This window comes from Coturnix japonica, chromosome 3 (genome assembly GCF_054131305.1).
Source record: "Coturnix japonica strain WE chromosome 3, WE-NBRP24, whole genome shotgun sequence".
NCBI lineage: Eukaryota > Metazoa > Chordata > Aves > Galliformes > Phasianidae > Coturnix > Coturnix japonica.
In genome coordinates this window covers 64,805,241-64,820,670 of record NC_140665.1, presented here as the reverse complement: position 1 = coordinate 64,820,670, position 15,430 = coordinate 64,805,241, and the positions used below count along the sequence as shown (strand labels likewise).

The 15,430-nt window shown below is 38.8% G+C and overlaps 1 protein-coding gene across 3 annotated transcripts in view; it reads left to right on the top strand.

The window, feature by feature from the left end:
* Positions 1-15,430, top strand: part of CRYBG1 (crystallin beta-gamma domain containing 1) — a 93,679-nt gene that overhangs the window by 34,044 nt on the left and 44,205 nt on the right. The gene's annotated exons all lie outside the window — the stretch shown is intronic.

Genomic DNA, 15,430 nt, shown 5'->3' with positions numbered 1-15,430 from the left:
ACTAATTTTAAATTTAGATTGGCTTCTACTGATAGTAAAATGAGTGAATGAATAGAATGCTCTTAATCCTTCCTTCCTTATGCATTTCCTCTTCACCAGGACAACAATTACAAAATATCAGGACTTTCTAAAATGCCATTTTTTTTCTAACAGTCAGATACCTGTGCTCTAATGCTGTCTCTCCTCTTACATCAAGGTGTTGATTAGTCAGTTTTTGAGACATATAACCAGATATCTGTCTAAAGGTTTCTCAGGATTCTCCATCTAGATAAGAGTTCTCACACCTACTTGCTACCTGAATACAGTCACTGCCTTTCACACAAAGATTCAGTCCAATGACATGAATATTTAACTAAGGAAACTGGGTGGAGTACTTCTAACACCCAGGTGTGGCTATGGAAGCCCATTTTGCTTCTGTGTCAAATTGCTGGATTAAATGAGTTTATTCTATCACTGCTGTTGCTGTGCTCCTGAGACAGCAGATAGGCAGATCTGAAAGTTCCCTTGCTCTTTAATTCATCTTTCAGGATGATAGCTGGTCAATATCTGGGGTGTTTTCAATTTACCACTTTGCGTCTTCAGTTTCATTTCTGCTTTGCTCAGGGTAATGCTAGCAAAACATCAAGCCTAGGTTCTCAAAGTGTTTTTCCTTGCAGTGCATTATTTTCTGAAGAAATATCGGAACCTTCGGTCTATTTGGGATCTCAGAGGATTGCAAAATCACCTGCCAAGGTGATGTTTTAAACTGGATGCAAAGCATTTTGTACTGACACTTCATAATCTCCCAGCACTGAGGGTGAAAGCAGGTGAACCACTAAACAAAATTATCCGTTTGTGCATGGGTGAGAGGAGCCTGCCCTGAGGAGAACAAGTCTTTGCCTTGAGGATCACAGCAGTTTTCAATAGATACGGCCTTACAGTGGTTAACCATTCTCCCAACGCTTCAGAAAGAAAGAAGGAATCTTTCCTCGGCCTAGAATCAAACAACTAAATAAATCCCTATAACTAAAGTCCTAGGCCTCTGAATTTGGGTTGTAGGCCTTGTTCAGTGCAGATTATTCACTGCTGCTACATAATGCTTCAAGCCACCCTCCTCCCACATGTGACTTGTTTCCCTGAAGTAATGGCACTTTGTACCTCACAGGCTTAACAAATTGAATCACTTTCCTCTTTTTGTTCCAGAAGGAACTACCCCTGTTACTTGGCAGATAGGTGCAAAATCCCTTGATAATCCCCACATGACATTCTTCAACAAAAACTTGGAAATTTACTTGCTCTCTTTTCAATTAGTCATGCTTGTGGTCACTCCAGTAGGGCTACTTTTTAATGACATTGCTCTCCAGTGTCATTCCTGCAGAGAAAAGTGTAGCCTCCCATATTTTAAATTTTAAAGTATAATTTTTATCCTCTATTAACCTCTGTAAACAGCCAGATCTTCTCATAACAGTCACCCGCCTCTAATCCACTCATGTGTTGGAAACCTGTTAACCTATGCTTAAAGTGAGCCAAAAATACAGAAATAAAGATATTTTTATAGACTAGGATAGATTTAAAAAAATTATTTACATATATTTAAATCATAGAATCATAGAATTACCCAGGTTGGAAAAGACCTTGAAGATCATCAAGTCCAACCGCAGCCTAACCAGTACCCTAACTCTAAAAACCCTCCACTAAATCATATCCCTGAGTACCACATCCAAATGGATCTTAAACACAACCACGGATGGTGATTCAACCACCTCTCTGGGGAGCCTATTCCAGTACCTAACTACCCTTACTGTAAGGAAGTTCTTCCTAACATCGAACCTAAACTTGCCTTGGCGCAACTTGAGGCCATTTCCACTCGTCCTGAATGCATATATAAGTGTACTTTTAAATGTATATATGACATTTATTACAGTTTGGAAGATGTTATCCATGAGCCATAGATTCGGGATCACTCTCCTGATGTATTTGTGTGAACTGAAGAGATCAGTATACAGAAAGAATGAATAAAAAAATCAAATCACGTGAGAGTTCTTTAACAAAACTTAGAGCAGCTACATTATTCATTGTCTGTGTGGCTTTTAATATGGATTTTAATAGGATGTTATTGTGCTGGCTGCTAAGTACAGTAATTCTTTATTGTGGTCAAAAATGTCTATGAAAACATGAGAAAGTTATAATAGCTTATCTAAGTCATTTTTTTCTTTTATCCTATCTATGCAATTTGTACCTATTCCTAGGCTCCAACCATGCTGTGGTTTGGGCAAGAAGGTGATGTTAATAGGAAAAGAGCACTGAAATCTTTGCTTTGCTTTGAAATTCAAGGTGTTGAATTATTATTATTTTTTTTTTTTAAAAAAAAAAAAAAGGAATTGAGTTTTCAAACCAAACCAGTTGAGTAGGGTGAAGAGATGTGGGAAGGGAAAACGAGTGCTTCATTTTGTCCTGGGCCTGCCAGCATTTCTTATATGGTTGGCAAAGGATTTATGCTACACTTAGCAAATATTTAATTTACTCCGTCTGTTCTTTAAACTTTTAAAGTTTTTATAGGATGCTTAGCTCTGAATCATGCTATATTTTGCAATAGTTTTAGATGATTAATACTGAAATATTCTTTCAGAGTGACTTAGTTGATAAATATGCAATTCATAATTAAAAACCAACAACACACCAACCAATTACAAGTAAAGTGTAAATAGTACTGAAGTCATCATGGGAGCCAGAAAGTACATAACTGGGACTGAATTTAAAAGCTGACCACTTAAGTCACAGTGATGTCTCCCACAGACATTTGTGTTCTGAGAAGCCATTATATCTTAAATTGCTTGTCCTGAGTATTTGGTGAGTAGTGTCATAAAGCAGTAACCTTAAATGATCTGGTAAAGTGCGAAAACCCACAAAGGATTGCAGGGAGTATAACTTGGAGATAGCTTCTGTCAGTAGGCTTTCCATTAAGAAGATGTCTGAGAGTGAAGTCTACAGAGATGTAATAGCAGCGTTGATTACTGTTGAGTCTATCTGATGGAAAGGGATGCTCACCGCTGCACAGACAAGGCAAAACTGGCCCCAGCATGTCCCAACAGCCATTATGTAATACCACCTGCTGGCATGAGCCCACACATTGGCCTGCTCTCTCTAAGGAGCGGGAATAAGAATCAGTGGAAGACTGAACTACAATTTGCTTAATTCTTTCAGCTTAAGTGACTCCTAGTACTGACTTTTGTTGTAAATATTTCTTAGCATTTAACACTGAAACCTACAGATGCAGCAAAGCACCTATACAAGCAATTTACTTTTTATAGCGCATGTGTACCAGCGTGCCTGTAGGAGTGCTGAATCAGGAGTGGGCAGCCACCTGTAGTTGTAAATGAACACCGGTGATGATTTGCTGGCTGACAGAACTCAGATATCATGCTTACCTTAAAGAGAAGTAAAAGGTAAACACAGTGTGAAACTGTACATCAGGCACTTCTGCTTTTGAGCTCTGGTGGCTGCATTTCCATTCCTTTATCTGTATCTGTGCTTTGTCAAGGCCTCGATAAGAGAGAGAAAGGGGACAAGATGGATACAAGTGGGAAGATGAAACTAAAGAAGACCAGTAACAAAGTAAAAAAAACCATCTGTTTATAGATGAAATCCATAGCAGACAGGAAATATATCAAAACAAAATGCATAAACTGGAGTGTTGAGTAAAATGTCTTCTGAATGCTCCAGTTTACGTGTTTTGTTGCACTTCTCTAGGAATCCACCAATGGGATCTTATTGTTACTCTGATTTATTTTGTGTTCTTGGTTAGAACTGCTGTGATAACTGCATTAACACTAAATTAAGCCATGCATGCTAGCATGATTGATGTGAGATATACAAAGAAGTCAGGAATTACTAACTTAAGAGTATCCACTATGGTATGTGCTTTTGGTCAAGAATCATTCTGCCTAGATTTCTTCTTTCATAGAAGAAAAATTACAAGGTGCCCTCAATTCAACTGCATCTGTTGATAATGAAGGAGGAAGAATCCAGCAGCCAGTTACATGTGTGCAGGCATGTGTACTGTGTAGGCAGAGATCAAAACTCAGAGAAGTCCCAAAATAAAAAGGCTTAGATACCAGGTGCATTATAAAACTATCTGATTATTATTACTTGGCATTGTCACACAGCTCACTGAAGACATGCTCCTCCTTTTATCTTTCAAAAACTCTTGAAATGTAGGGGTAATTAAAGCACGAGAGGTTCTCAGCTATCCACGACAGGAGCTCTGTGAGCATTGCTCAACAATTACTTCTCTGCCTAATAAAATACCGTTCTGCTGACTAGACTGATGGCATCATTGCAATTTCCTTGTCGTTCCACTTTTTTCCATATTCCCAGCTCATTATACCTCTTATCCCTATATGAACTACAAAGTCACTTCTGTATTAACTTTAAAAGGGTTTAATTTTGTTATTTGCAGTCTGGCTCAAGACACCAACTCTCTTATTTCCTAAAAATAATATCCAGTTCTTCCAGCTGATTGTGAGAAGCCTTGAAAACAACTTTGTCTCGTAGTTCTGTGGCTTTTTGGTGAGGACTTTTCTTTTGAGCTGCAGCACAAGAGTAAATAAGCTGTGGTCAATTGCAGGTGTACAGAACTGCAGCTGACAGCTAACGTGGGCCTTAGAGAAGTATTAAAGGCAGGAGGGATGATGGCATGGAATTACTCAGTATTTTTATAGAAGTAACATGACTTCTGGAGTATTGATGTGAGAAAAATCTGTCATGTGTTCTAAGACTGTCATTCAAGATAGCATTAGATGTACTGAGTCATATAGGTTCCCCCCTCCCTTTTTGGGTATGAATAAATTTGAAGGTATGATAGAAATACCAGTTAATTCTTGTTCTGATAGACATCTTTGAAGCACTCAAAGCTTACCGAGGACACAAGATACAAGCAGCAAAAGTTTCTATTGGGATGGTTGGTGACTGCTGAAAAGGCAGTGACATGAGCATTTGTTTGATAGCAGAATGTTTGATAGTGCCGAGTTCTTGAGAAGTGAAGCACTGAATAATCTATAGTCTGTCACCAGGCAATGACAACATAGGAGGTCTATTAAACAGACACACTGCTCTGCTGTGCAGGAGCAAGATAATAGTGTTCCAACACTGCCCAGGCAAGGCAGCGTGCCTTGCAAAGCGGTAAGGAGGTCAGTTGTCAGTGATCAAATGCAGACAAGCAAAATAAGTCTGGTATTGGTGATGTGGGAGCATGCACCAGGCAGTCCACTGTTATCAGTGGCCATCCTTTATCTACCCCACCTTGCATATCGTCCTGCCAAAAACCTAGCTAGCATTTCAACATCTTGCTGCTGTTGCTCATGCTCCCTTGTAACTCTTAGGAAGGCACCAGGCGATACTCCTCCCTTCTCTTTCCCTTGGTAAGTACAGTCCTGTTAAGTCAATGTTTGAATCACCAGGACTCTGTTCCTGGCCCCCATGCTAGGCTGTTTTACAGTGATCTGCAGACTGCTTTGCATCATGCTCTTGTACCACTTCCACACTTGCACAATGTGCTGGAATGGTTTTCAGGAGGTTGGCAGCCAGCTGAGCTCTCTCTTTGGGTGTAACTGTATTTCCATTTTGCTGTGCTGTGTGACCAGGTGGCTCAGCATATCCGCAGTACACCTGTGCACCCTCAGATCTGAGGAGATTGTGACACAAAGCTTTTAGTAAAGCTCACTCCTCCTGACCAAGCTTTTGCCATTTGTACTCTCCATATATGTGACAATTAGAAAAGTGTGTATATATGTATAATGTATATATACATTATTTATTGCTCTGTAGTTCCATCTGCAGTATAATAATGGGTTTGCAAAGGGTAGTCATGAAAAACTTCTTTCTGGATTTATTCTGAGAACTGAATTACTGTAAGCAAGCTGAGATGCTTCTTCATTTATCCCTTTGAAACAAGCTCTCAGTCTGCCATAGCTTTAAGTCTGCAAGTGTAAAGAGCAATCCACTATAATAAAGAATTGGCTAAACAACTGTTTGACTAAGATTTAGAGATTTTAAAATATACCCACTATACCTACAAACTAGCTTGGCTGACAGAATTTTCTAAGTCACGGTGGGTTGCAAGTTCAAAACTCATCTGTTTAAATGTAACAGTTGCAAACAGTATCTAAGGATTTCAATGGAATATAAAGTTTTATTCTATGAACATCGCTTTTCAGTACGGGACAGGACAAAATAATTCCCTCTAAATTGTACCTTTTGACATGCAAACAAAAATAGAACCTCTTTTCCTCTCCCACCCTTACTAACTCTCCTCCCATTTTCAACTGTCTAGGAACTAGTATTTAGATAAAAAGAATATTGAGACCTGCTTACTTTTTTGTATTTCTTTTAGAGAAACTTGTGATTTTCAGAAGGTTTATCAGAGGTAATTCTGCATGTTCCCTTCCACTGTCCTCCAGAGGAGTTTAGATTGTTTTGCTTTTGGGAACGCCAAGGACATGTTTTTCTTGGGCAAGTAAAACTTCTTTTTAGTCAGATAAATTTCTGACTCTGGGAGCTGAAATTTAAAAATAAAATCAAACAAAACACAAAACAAAACAACTTTCCAAACATGAGAAAGGTATGTGTACTTCTGTGTCCTGGTTTTCCTAAGCTGCTGCCCTGCAAAGCAGAAGCTCACCCTGCGTGTTGCTGGCTGATGTTTGGAGCAGCTGAAGAACTGAAGAGACTTGTCAGGCTCATGGTGCAGCTGGCTGGGAAAGCCTGAGCTGCAGTAGAGACAAAAGATAGAGTCATTTACAGACAAAAAGGTTGGGTAGCTAGAGGGAAACCATATGGCACAGCCAAGATTTCTCTTCCCACCCTCCCAACCTGCTGCCAAGAAGGCGTAGGAGGGAAGTGGTGAAGTGGCAACAGGAGAGAACACACACGCTCATTCCTTCGGTATAGAGGAAGCACTTATAACCTGCCAGGTTTTCACTGGGCATTCCCAGGTGCCTCCCATGTCCTCAGGTGCTGAGGAATAGTGGACTGGGCTCATACAAAGTGCCCCCAGAGTTGCTAATGGAGCAAGTTGCTAATGGGGCAAGTTGTTACCAGATTGTGTTTAGACAGGTTCTAAAGCGGTTCAAGCCCAACACTGCAGCTGTGGTAGTTAAAACTGCATTTGCTGAATCCTGCTACTTTTAAGGATTAACACAAAAAGTGCCTCTTTGTCATGCCTCTTTTTTCTAAACCGCAGGCACCAGTGCCCCTCCTAGTACACTGGATTGGCCTGTGCCCAAACCAATGCCTTACTCCAAGATTCAAGTCTGTCATCAGTAACCCTGTATATTTCTTGATGTTTCCTGGAAATTTTGGTATTTGTGAACTGTAGAGCTTAACCCATTTTGATCCACTTCCTTGTTCATCACTCCTTATCAACAAATATATTGACTTTAGGGGTAAAACCTGTGGTGTTTTTTTTTTTTAAGAGTCAGTAAAGTTTGAACATTCATCCAATAATCCACTAGTAATACTAGCAAGTTTTAAATGCTTCTGTAGTTATGTCTCTTTAGCAGTTCACGTTTAGTAGTTGGTGTGCATAGCAGGTTAATGCAGAATGTCTGTAGTAATAGATCTGTAATAGCAGGAAAACGTGTCTCTCATTTTCTTCAGAAGTAATAATGTGTCTGTTTTCTGGATAGGCACATAAATTATTTAGTTTAATGCTTTATATACTAACTACATCTGTTTGGAGTCATAAAATAAGCGCACGTAAGAATGTAAATGTATTTCATCAAAAAGTTCTCTTAGAAGTTTCTGTTGCTTAATGGTGAATGTTATGTGATAGTGATATAATCGTGTGATTAAAAGCAAAGAGATTATAGGAGTATTCCGCTCAATTTAATTTTTGCCCACTGCAGGGAAATAGTGGGTCCTGAGTCACTCCTATTTTCTCTATCACGGTTTTATAAAATTTACTGTAATTTATGGTAAGGCAATTCTCTTTAACAATTATTATAATAATTAGTTAGAGGGAATTCTGGGAGCCTCAGGTGTGTGCTGTTATTTAGAATAAGCAGTACAGTATAAAATTGTAATTCAAATGTAAGATGAGATGTCCAGCCATTTTTATAAAGTTAGGATAAGGTATTTTAGTAATAATAGTTTCTTGTATTTCATACTCTTCATACATGATGAAAATTCTGTACATCAAAGAAATGATCAAGGAGAGTAAACACTTCTTCCATTCTAGAAATAGGCTCTTTGAAGTATCTAGGCTATCAAGCCCAAATTTTCCAAAGCATCTACTTTGCTGGGTGCCTTCATACTGGTGGGGTTGAGACGTGCTTCAGTTTAAAGGTTCTGTTTGTTTAAAGATACTAAATGGTACCCCAGGATAAACTACTATACAAGTTACACTGTGCAATTTTGATTTATTTAATGAGAATGTGGAGAAGAGAGATTCTTTAATTTCATATTTAAATATGCTTGATTAAATATCATCGTTTTTCATCCTATTGAATGGCTTTTTGAGTCACAAACATGCAGTAACTTTTTCCAAATTAAGGACCATCACATCTACTTCCCAAAGCCAGCATGTCAAACATGCACTTCTCTTTGTTGTTAGGTTTATGAAATGTGGGTTTTCTCAGTTTAGCTGTCCAGCTTGCTTGTATTCTTCAGCAATTGTGCAGTCGCAGTAACAACGCAGTGCTTAGAGTGACGGCTTTCTGTCTCTTGCCATGTGCACATATGGCTGCCTGATATCTACAGTACCAGAGCTGGAGAAAATCCTTGTGTTGCTGGCAAAAGGCCTTTCAGTTCTACAGGTATTGTTTCAAATTGTTTTACCCACTGAAAGAAACCCGTTTTCCAAATTTCAAATGACATCGTAAGTTATCTTTAGGTATCCACAGCTAGAGCCAGTAAAGGACTAAAAGACTTGGCGGCTTAGTTAACTAACTTGGAGGCATGTTTTTCCTACACCGAATTAAAAATGCAGGTGAGGATCTAGGTAACCTATTTAATACATGCAGAGAGCGAGACAACCTAAATCCTTCATCTGTTGATACGTAGGGCCAGCTAAGAAGAAAGACTGAGCACAGAAGCATATTAGGAATGCAGCTACATGCAGAATCATGTAGAGATGCCTATGTTAGCCCAGAAGGAGCCAACTCAGTTAGTCGGCACAGGGTAGCCACATCAGTGCAGCGTTTGGCAAAAGCTAATAACGTGTGTGGCTCCTTAGGGTTATTTCCTCTTTGTCCAATAATCATCTAATGGAAAAATGTATAAACAGTCCTGAGTGTGCATAATTTCCCTTTTGGGAATACACATCAGTTTTACTCTGTGTGCTTAGCAAAGAAGTCCAGATTGCTACTTCAAATGTTTTTTTAGGTAAGACCTAACTAGCAGGTCTGTCTTACTGTAAGCTCAGTAGTACTAGTGAAAATTGCAGTTTTTTGTCTTCTTTGAAGAAGCCAGTTTGGGGTTGCCTGTGGAAGTTACAGATATTTTATGAGACACCTGTACATGCTCTGAAACATAGCAGAATTTGTTCAAATGTCATATGCTTTTCAGTACTGGGGAGCTCCTGTTGATCTAAATGATTCTACATGAAAAGAAGGAAAAGAGTTCAAGAGCAGCATTTCACAGTGCTCGAGAAAGAACTGATTTCCAGATACTTAGTGTTTAATCTGTCACACAGACACATAGATGTGGAGCAAAAGAAACCTATTTCCTGTCTCCAGTAGTTGAATAAGCTAAAAAGAATTGAGAAGTGTTATGGTGAGCGGTATGTCTGAATTAGAAATCTCATGATAAACCCACACGTACAGATAAACTATTAGAGTTAGTGACAGGATACTGTACCTTCACACAAAACAAAATATTTCTGTGTCAGATTCTTTGTCATTCTGAATCAGATTCAGAATTGCAAGTAAAAAAAAAACAAAAAAGGAAATAGGTTTTGTTTATTAGATCTAAGAAAATTCCAAGGCCACTTCTTCCCCACAGAATGATTTTGCTTTTTAACCGTATTGCTTAAAAGAGCAAGTGCTTTCAAGTCTCTGTCTCTCAGAATAAAACACAGAGAATGTACATTTATTTCCATTTTTTACCTCAAGAGACGTGATGTCTTACAGAGTAGGTTATCTAATGATACTGCTCAATGATACTGACTGAAGAACAAAGCTAGAAATGCCGAGAGCAAAGAGATGAGCTAATATGAAGTTTTTTCATCTGAAAACTTCATCACACTGAAACACAACTACTACTATTATTTATGTTAATGCTATTTTCTTTACATATAGGTTTAATTCTGGAGGTCTTCCAAGTTCAGGAGAGTTTAAATATTCTCTCAGTTCTTTAATGTTGAATGATCCCTGCTTGTACTTTTAGTGCTGCTTGTTCTCTGATTTTTAGATATCCATCTTAGTATCATTTGTCCTTGAGACCCTAGAAAAGTGCAGATTTACTCCTTAGGAAAGTGAAGAACCGCGCATACCTGTATAAGTCAGTCACTTGCAGAATAAAGGCACAATTGATGTTTTCTTCTTTAGCCATCTTAAACGTGGATCAGAAAACTTGAATCAAGTTTGTGAGAGCCAACGTGTGTGGTATATTTTTCCTACTGTTGCATATCTACATCCCGGTATTGCATGTTAATGAATGCATGTAAGCTTTTTGCCCAACACTAACTTCATCACTCCTCACAGCAGGTTCTCCACTTCTTTTGTGGTGCCTACCGAGGGATTCGCTGCCACCCTTTGCAGCTCTTCTCTTGTCCTCTGACTGAGTCCCTTTCATAGCTATAATTTGTCTGCCTAATGACTTTATCAGTTGGAAAGGCTTGTTTCAGACACTACTTCCTTTTTTTGCTTCTTTTTAACTGAGTGCTGCCAGAAGAAAGAAGGGGTTAAAGCGTGGGAGGATTGCTGAGAAAAAGGGTTTGGTTAATGACACCGGGACTGCACCTCACGCACACCGTAGTTTGTTTATTCTTCTGTAAACAGCAAAAAGAATTATCATCATCATGGTAAGGCAAATGGTACTTCTTTTTTTCTTTAAACTTCAGCAGAAATCTTTGGGTTACTACAGAACTGATGTTTTTAATTGTGGTATCAATTTGATTACCATTAGTTTAATAGAGTGTCTCTTTAAATAACAGATGCTGACAGAAGGGGAGGGGGTAAAGATCTCAGTGTATGGAAATAACTAGCTCTGGGGAAGAGGAGATGGGAGCAGGCATGTCTTTTCTGACATGCCCGTTCTTTTTTATCAACCTCTTTTCCTAAATAATGATTTAATTATCTGTTCAAATTGTACTTGTGCTTTTTTGCTTTTGCTGAGTAATTCTTTTTATTTGATTGAGCACAATTTGCTGCTTTCAGGCTAGTTTGCTTATATATATACATACATAACTATATGCTCAATATAAAAATGTCTTATTTTGGCATCTAAGAAATAATACAGAATTTACACTTATTCTTTTTAGGAAGAACTTCTTTAAAGAAAGGGTAGTTAGGTACTGGAATAGGCTCCCCAGGGAGGTGGTTGAATCGCCATCCCTGGTTGTGTTTAAGAGCCGTTTGGATGTGGTGCTCAGGGATATGATTTAGTGGAGGGTTTTTAGAGTTAGGGTTCTGGTTAGGCTGTGGTTGGACCTGATGATCTTCAAGGTCTTTTCCAACCTGGGTAATTCTATGATTCTATGATTCTGTATCTCTGTTTATGAGCTGATAATTTCCTTTCAAAAATAAAAGTCAGTTAAACATGTACGCTCAATATTAGCGTTATTCAAGACGCTGCTGCAAAATGGTCAATTTTCAGTATATGTTTGAGTTACAGATTTAGTTTAACAGTGAACAAATAAATTGGAAATAGACAGGTCCTGTTCTCTTGAACACCTGTAGCGGAAAATAGGATACATAGGTAGTGTGTGGAAACAGACCACTGTCAGTACAAACTTCTATTCATTTAAGTTCATTCTGCTTCATAGTCTTGTTTTTATAGCTCCCTTGTTACTCAGATAAGCTCCCCGGTCTCTGTAACTGCATTCCCTGTATAAAGAGCTCAGGTAGAAGTGAAATTGTTAGAAACAGCAGTAGATGGATGTTATTCTTACGTAAGCGTACCAGTCAAAGAGTTGCAAGACGGGGGGAGTGAATTCCATGCTTGGATGAACATGTTATATTTACAACGTATTTCTCTGTGTCTGAAGAGGAAACTGTCAACCTGGAATCTGATGCATTTAAAAGAAATGCTAAAAATGTTTAGCGTGTGCGTGCCAAACCTTTGTTACTTGGAGGAAAGCAGCGTGTGGGGTAAAGTATTTGTAATAGTAACCCCTCTTTTGTGGCTTCGTGAAGGGTCAGCATAAACAAGGAAAAGTTATTTTAGTGAACTGGAATGATTCACATTCAGTTTACTGATGTTATTAAGCTAACAGGTAAAAGCAGAAATCACTTAGGTTAACTTGAAATATAACTGCTTTTTTTCTCCCTCATAATCACAAAATTCCCCAAACTGTTTCAGGTCCAATGGTTAAATGTTTTGTTATTTTTTTTCCCATGCTTTTAAGTATGAGCACAAGCAAAACCAGCAAGCTTTCATTTGTGTTTACAACTCCCTCTTTCCCTCTGCCAGTAGATAGGGCACTCACGTGAGAAGTGGGAATGCAGGGGGATCTTCCCTCAGTAGCATTGGAAGCAGGATACTGAGTGGCTCTTATGCTGCTCAAGCTCTTCTCTTAGCTTTTCCTTGTATAGTTTTCCTTCTAGTCCTACTACTTTTCCAGCACATTTTAGCAGCAATACTCCAGCAAAGTTTTCATCCTAACAAAGCCTAGCACTGCTAATGTTGAATATTTGAGTCAATCACTGTGAAGAACAGTACAGTCCAAAGAGTAGTAGTTTATTTAAATGCTCTTGGCTAATGCACTTTTTGGTGTACCCTATGACTAATAGAACTCAGGCTTTCTGTTTCTCGTGGTTTTAAGAATTATGATACTATGAATTTGAAGAGATCCAAAATTCCTGGCGTTCCAGTATTAACTTAGAAGGCTGGTAACTATAGTATCAGAAAGGTTCAAAGTAGAGGGGTATCAAAAGTTGGCATGTTACTTGAAATCTATGGTCTTCTAGTGAATGACAAAGCCAAACTTACACTTCACTAAATATTTGGTTTTTGTTTCTTGTTTCCTCTGAATGTTGACATGTGCTATCAAATAACACATTTAAATTGCAGGAGAGCTATCCACATTAGATATTTCCACCTATTAGTTACCACAGACTTGCTAATGACTAGTAAAGATACTACTTTTTTCTATAATGTATGCCCTAAGAAGAGTTCTCAGTCATGTTCAACTGACTCAGATGAAGTAATCTAGCAAAATAACACCCCATTGATCCCTCAAGACTGAGCCTGAAGCTCTGATTCAACAAATCACAGTTGCTTATGCATACTCTCCGCTGGAGACCAGCAAAGCACATGTTTAATTACTTGGTTAAATTAGGGGTTTGGCTGTGGCATCTTACATTCATTATTGAGAAGGAAAAAAAAACACACAGAAAAACAAAACAGACAAAACAGAGGAAATATTTTGATGCTAACATAAAGAGGTATGAATATAAACACAAACAAGGTTTACATTTCTTGATTAAGAAGAAAGCATCCTGCTTTCAGATTAGAACACAACTTGAAAGACTGCTGCAGTCTTCTTGAAACAGCTTCCTGCATTCTGGCCAAGGACAGACAAGCTCTCCTTTTTTTTCCCCTTTCTTAAAAGTTGACTCTGCCATAGCCTTTGATGGGCGATTTCTGAAATGGCTCATTTCTCCATGCTGAGAATGCTTAAGGTTAAACACGCTGAAGAAACCTGTTCAGAGGAGAAAGGAGACTTTTTGCTCTCTGAAAATCAAGTATTTATTTGTTGTTCTCCGTCAAGTTGGGCCCGGTGTATTTGTATCCTGAGAACCTTGGTCTCTTTGCCCTCTTGCACCGGCAATACTGGCTCATCTACATTTATCTGAGTTAAAATACAAGCTCTTCAGGGCAAGTGCCTGGCCTTTTATGTGTTTTGAAAGAGCTGTATGTAATTAAAGTACTTTGTATGAAGAAATTACTTCAAAACAGTTTACATAGGGCAGCTATTTCAAGATCAAGCAAAAATATCCAGCCTTGTTCCCTGAGGAAACAAGGCTTATGTGACTGCACTGGCTGGCTGCCCCTACTCCTTTCCATTCAACACCTTTTGAACTTGTTGGACAGTTTAAACTGCATTTGAAAGGGGGAGACGTCTCAAAGATAATTAAGTTCCCATGGACTTTATGAAAATCAACCACTGGGAAGTGAGAAATCCAGATCCACAGTTCAAATAACTAATTTTTTCTTCCAAGCGTAATCTTGCAAACCCAAAGCTTCACTGCAAGTGTAATAATGGCCGTCAGGTTGATAATATAATCCCAGGTTATTTAGAGAACTGACAATTATTTTTCAGCTGAATAGTAATATGCAGATTGAAACCATAATCAGGTTAAATTTCCCCTGTTTTGGTCTTGTAGCAGTTTTTAACATGACTAATACAGTGCATCCTCCTCAGGCTTGCAATTACTATGGATTTGCAGAGACATGATGACTCACTGCTTTAATTGGTTGTGCAAATTTCTCATTTTTACTCTTTTTAGATAACAATGTTCAGTCCTTATACCTTCCTTCTAGTTAATTAGTACTGGCAATGCATTTGTGGAATAATAATAATAATAACAGATAGTAATTGGGCTACGCTACTCAAGATTATTTTATGTGATAGGGAAATTCACGGCTGGTTTTGTTATCACAAAAGCACCTAAACTATCTGAGCTGATGGTGAGTCCTGATCGTGATCACTAATTTGCCTGTTTGAGAGCTGCTGGTGAGGTCACTACATGCACAGAGACAGGACTTCAGTGGTGGTACAGTTGCTTACTGGTTGTATAAGCAAAATGCTGAAGAAAGGCAGGCAAGGATGGGGGGATTTTTGTTTGGTTGGGGTGTGATGTGCCAACAGTACAAATGAATTTCCTCTGAAGTTTTGGGGTGCTTGGGCAAACTTATTGGGCTGCATAATGTTACACCAGCAACAGACAGGCTCAGTGGGGCCGTCCAGGACAATGTTTTATAACTCCTCATATTTGGAGGAGTTTTAGAACAGAAGCCAGCAGCTGTTCTGCTGATTATGCAAAAATAAATCACCTACTGCGCAAAAAAACGCCCCATCTCTTACATTACCCCGGAGGGTGACTCGTTGTGGGCCGGGCCGCAGGGGTTGACCTGGTGTCTCTCCGCCTCCGCGCTGGTCCCGAGCAGGGCTTTACGCGGTGGTCCTTCCTGACGAAGCTGTTCCACTTCATTTAAGTCATTAAGCTTTAATTAGAAGAGGACTAGTTTAGCATTCATTAAACATTAAATACTAATTGAGCGCCCGGGG